Source organism: Hemitrygon akajei, chromosome 9, assembly GCF_048418815.1.
Source record: "Hemitrygon akajei chromosome 9, sHemAka1.3, whole genome shotgun sequence".
Classification (NCBI taxonomy): Eukaryota; Metazoa; Chordata; class Chondrichthyes; order Myliobatiformes; family Dasyatidae; genus Hemitrygon; species Hemitrygon akajei.
In genome coordinates, this window is record NC_133132.1 from 60,099,354 (window position 1) to 60,105,140 (window position 5,787).

The 5,787-nt window shown below is 39.3% G+C and overlaps 1 pseudogene; it reads left to right on the forward strand.

Annotated features, from left to right (window-relative positions):
• The first annotated feature begins 3,338 nt into the window (after window positions 1–3,338).
• On the forward strand, window positions 3,339–3,506 carry LOC140732788 (cytochrome b-c1 complex subunit 10 pseudogene; annotated as a pseudogene).
• Window positions 3,507–5,787: the final 2,281 nt, after the last annotated feature.

Here is a 5,787-nt window from a genome sequence, read left to right on the forward strand (position 1 = left end):
TCCTGCATCTCCTCATAAATGAAACATCCCCTCACAGGCCCTCTCTACTTTGCAGCCTCTCTAGCAGTATCACCATTCTTTTTACCACAGTAGTATTTTCATTGGTTGGTTCAACAAAGCTGGACACGTGAAACTGTGTTTTGTTGGGAAATGAAACAGAATTGTTCTCTCAGAGGCTCTAATACTTATAGATTTCAAACAGTGAGATGTGCTCAACTCTGTTATTACCTTTAGTAGTTTCCTTCCTGGAATAACGTGCATTTCAGTGGCGTAATTAAGTAAAATATCTCAGGGAGATTTATACATATTAGATTTAATTCTGCATGTCTGCCATTGTTGGGGTTTTCAACAAGCCTTGTGTGCTCTCATGGCAGTTGTCAGTTCCTACCTCCCACCCAGATGCCTGCAAGTACAGGGAACTCACACTTCACTCACAATTAACTAGTTGAAACATAGAAACATAGAAAATCTACCACACAATACAGGCCCTTTGGCCCACAAAGCTATGCTGTACAAATTACCTAGGGTTACCCATAGCCCTCCATTTTTCTAAGCTCCATTTACCAATCCAGGAGTCTCTTAAAAGACCCTTTTGTATCTGCCTCCACCACTGTTGCCGGCAGCCCATTCCACGCACTCACCACCCTCTGCGTAAAAAAAACTTACCCCTGTCATCTCCTCTGTACCTACTGCCAAGCACCTTAAAACTGTGCCCTCTTGTGTTAGCCGTTTCAGCCCTGGGAAAAAGCCTCTGACTATCCACATGATCAATGCCTCTCATCATCAAACGAAGTGTCCAAGGTGAGGCTTTCTTTCCCTTTCATTAATTGTATTTTGCATTCTCTGCAAATTACAACTAATCATTCTGATGAATAATTCTGTCATTCTAATGAATTATTCTCACCGAAGGTCCCTACTGATTGTCTAGTGCCCAGTAGTCCTGGTTGTGGAGCTGTGTCTCCATGTCACTCCCTGGATGAAATATGTTGGGGAATCACATGGTCTTCCACCCTCACCTTAACCACACATTCGGCTTTGATACTGACAGATCCAAATGTTCTAGATAGAGGAGGCTGCTGGTCTATTTAATACTGTTAATAATTAACTGCCCTCTGAATTCCAAGTAATTTCCCAGTATCCAGGGACCTATCAGTTGTGCTGAGAAACTACACTGGACAGTAAGAGAGAAACACTTACTCAGCCAATAATAGGAAGCTCCATATTTAAACTTTGCTGGTGAGAAACCTGGGAATCTGAAGAAAGAGCTATCAAGGCAGAAATATTTGTTCAAAGTCTCCACACGGCACAGTTGTATATGGGTGGATGACTCCTCTGGGTAACAGAATTGATCACTCTGAGAACTTCCCTTTCCTCTTTAAATAATTTGAGTACTTACTGAGACTGAGATTGTTCTGAACACAGATACAGTGACATTCTATCTTCACAATGGGACAGATTCTCTGTGTGTTCACCAAGCAGAAATCAAAAATATGAGAAGAGCTGACTGGAAATGGGAAGTGCTGGGTGCACAGAGCACTGAGGTTGTGCTGGATGAAATCCTGGATGTGTCAAATGTGGAAGTGTAGGTCTCACTCAGAGCTGGTTCCAGGTTGAAATATAAAATTGTAAGTTAACGCTTAAACTGTAGAGACTATATTTAAACCAGTTATAAACTATCATAATTGTTACCACTTGATCTTCCTCATTCACTTTGCTGTCCGTTGAAATATAATGGAATAGAATGTGTGAAACACTGGGTGCTGCAGATCAACTCATTTGGGAGAGAGGCCTGTTCATGGACAATTGATGCTGTTAACAGGACAACTGCTTTCAGATCTCCTTAGGAAGCTAATAATCAATTGTTTTTAGAGTCTTAGTGTTTTGCTTTGCATCTTGCTGGGAATGTATTCTCACTGTGAAATAAAGAGGTGATGCATCACAACACTTGGTCTCCATTTCAATTCTTACTCAGAAAAAGAACTGGTCATTTGTCATAACATTAGATTACAGTTAGCAGCTGGCAGTGCAGGAAAGAGACATGATATGAAACACAATTAAGGAGATACATAATAATGTTAGCCTCTACTGCATGACTGGTGTACAAATGTCAGTAAGTCTCTTTGGTTTTGTACACAGCTTAGTGAGATCATACCTCAAATACTGTGACTGAAAACAAAAAAAAAGTATTGTTTTCATGAAAGATCTACAGAAAATAATGGAGATACTGAAATACCAAATGCATGTTCCAAATTGGCAGTGGCCTGATGAGAAAGGAGGACCTTCTGTTGGAGAATGAGGCAATCCATGTGACAGGAGTGTCAGTGGGGATCACTTTCAGACCAGTAACCATAATTCTATTAGTTTTTAAATCCTCATAAGGATGAATGTAGTCATCTACAGTGTATGTGGAGCTACTAGGGACAGGTGAGGTCTTAAGTTAATTGTTCATACCTGTATTTTCTGTGGAAAAGGACACAGAAGCTAAGGAATTAAGGGATATGAATAGGATGTCTTGGACCTTATCTACATTACAAAAAAGTCGATGCTGGTGATCTTAAAGCACATTAAGATGAGCAAATTCATGGGGCTTTTGAAAGCATATCCTAAGATCATAAAAGTTAAGTGTGGTTCATTAGTCCTAGATTGGTGCAAGGTAAATTTGAAGGCATTAGATGTGGACTTGCAAAGGTTGACTAGCAGAGACTGTTTGCAAGGACAGCGAGCAGGTGGAAGGCTTTTAAAAGTGAGATATGAAAACTTCAAGACAGCATGAGGACCTATTGGAGAGAAATGCAAATTTGGCAAAGAGCCCCAGTTGATACTAAGGCTCTTGTCAGGAATAAAAGAATATGACACCTATAGGCAACTATATAGGGTCGAGTGAAGGCATTGAGAGGTACAAGAGATTGATGACTTCCCTAATGAGGAATATCAGTAGGGCTTAAAGAGATCATGAAGTAGCTCTGGCAGATAACATAAAGAAGAATCCTAAGAGTTTCCATAAGAATATTAACAGCTAAAGTGCTAAAGTGGGAGAATAGGTCATTGTAAGTTCAATGTGGTTATCTATACGTGGAGCCACCAACGATGGGTGAAATCTTAATTTAATAATTCTTACCTGTATTTACCTTGAAAATTGCATGGAAGCCAAGGAATTAAGGGATATGGATAAGGATGCTTTGGAACATATCCACCTTACAGAAAGCAGGTGCTAGCAATCTTAAATTGGAGAATGGGGAAAAAAAGCTTAACAAATAGCATTTTCCATTATGGTTTTCCAACTGGCAGGTATGTGGGTAGGAAGTCAGTCAATCGGGAGGGCACGAACGGCCACTGGGATGTTGGAGCGAATTCTCGGGCCCAGACACAGGCAGCTGCTGAAGAACTGGATTCCAACTATCAGTACATGGGGAGCTGTGGCTGGTGTACTGCTGGTCTACGCTACAGATTGGAAAGTTGTAGTTAGCTGTATCCCATGTATAAAAGGAAAATTCAAGAGTGATTGAAGATTATTGATGGACTTAAGGGAATAATCTGACCAAGTCTGTTTGTGTGCAGTTTTGGTCACCAAATTACAGTAAGGATATTAATAAGATTGAAAGAGTGCAGAGAAGGTTTACAAGGATGTTGCCAGGACTTGAGGAACTGAGTTACAAAAAAACGTTGAATAGGTTAGGATTTTATTCCCTGGAACGTAGAAGAATGAGGGGAGACTTGATAGAGGTATACAAAATTATGATGGGTATAGATAGAGTGAATGCAAGCAGGCTTTTTCCACTGAGGCTAGGGGAGAAAAAAACCAGAGGACATGGATTAAGGGTGAAGGGGGAAAGTTTAAAACGAATATTGGGGTGGGGGGGGGGGGGGGACTTCTTCACACAGATAGTGGTACGAGTGTGGAATGAGCTGCCAGATGAAGTTGTAAATGTGGGCTCACTTTTAACATTTAAGAAAAACTTGGACAGGTACATGGATGAGAGGTGTATGGAGGGATATTGTCCAGGTGCAGGTCAGTGGGACTAGGCAGAAAAATGGTTCGGAACAGCCAAGAAGGGCCAAAGGCCTGTTTCTGTGCTGTAACGTTCTACGTTCTATTGGAGTTAGTGTCACTGGATGATAAGAAAATAAAACCTAGGATCCAAATTAGAACATTCAAGATATCGCTTCTGGAAACTTAGGTCAATATTGTTGTAAAAAATGTCTAACCTGAAAATATTGCAAAAATGTGTATGAGCAAGAGAGTATTAATTAACTCTTCAAAAGTCATCAGTCGACCATTATAAAATAAATCTGTAAAAAAAAGGATCCCTTTATCTTTCCATAGGAGAAAAATGGGGTCGGTTATTGAAGGTTTTTTTTTAATTAGTTTTTTTATACATTTTCTACATAGCTACAGATAAAAAAAACCCAGATTGAAATGAAGAACATTGATACAGTGCAAAAATAAACATACAATAATAATATGATACAAAAAAAGATAATTGAGAAAGCACCCAAATTGAGGACATGTAAAATTAGTATCCTCCCCAAGCCCCGCAACAAACAAAAAGAAACTCCAGACCAACCACAACACAATATAGGGAATATAAATCAGGACAATCAAACCCCCAAAACTGTAAATACACTTAGCAACAGAAGATATTAATGCCTACTACCAACAAAAAAAGGAGCTGAAAGCAAGGGACCGGAAAAAAACCTTAGTTAAGAGGAAGGTTATGAAAGTACTCAATAAAAGGTCCCCAGACCTTATGGAACTTTAAATCCGAATTAAGGACTGAATAATGAATTTTTTCAAGGTCTAAGCAGGCCATAATATCGTTAAGCCATTGAGCATGTGTGGGCGGGGCAACATCTCTCCATCTAAGGAGGATTAAACGTCTAGCCAGGAGAGAGGCAAAAGATAATATTCGACACTTAGTCGAACTCAGACGTAAATCTGTCTCACCCCAGAAACTGAACAAAGCAATTAAAGGGTTAGGTTCTAGGTGGTGATTCAGAATATACGATAACGTTATGAAGACACCTTTCCAAAATTTCTCCAAGCTAGGACAAAGCCAGTACATATGAATGAGAGAGGCCTCGCCCCTTTTACATTTATCACAAAGCGGACTAATGTTAGGGTAAAATCAAGATAATTTAGATTTAGACATATGGGCTCTATGAACAATCTTAAACTGTAAAAGGCAATGGCGAGCACAAAGAGAGGTTGAATTAACTGATTTGAGAATCGAGTCCCAAGTCTCATCAGATAGGGAGGTATTTAGATCGTGCTCCCATGCCATTTTAATTTTGTCCACAGGGGCACATCGTAAGGCTGCTAATTTATCATGAATAAATTATATTAAACCTTTACCTCGTGGATTAATAGAAAGAAATAAGTCCATAACATTTTTCTCAGGCATTTCAGGGAAGTTAGGAATTAAAGGAGTAATAAAGAGTCTAATTTGGAGATATCTAAAAAAATGAGCATTGGGCAGATTGAACTTAGCAGAGAGCTGTTGAAAAGAAGCGAAGCGATTATCAATAAAAAGATCTTCAAAATGTCTAATGCCCTTCCTATACCAATCATGGAATGCTGAGTCATACATAGTAGGTAAAAAAAGGTGATTATGTAAAATAGGGCTAGAAAGGGAAAAACCATGGAAACCATAAAATTTCCTAAACTGAGCCCATATACGCAAAGTGTGTCTAACAAGAGGATTAACTATTAATCTGGACAAACTACTAGGGAGTACAGAGCCAAGAAGTGAAGAGATAGATAATTCTTTAGTGGAGCTCATCTCCATT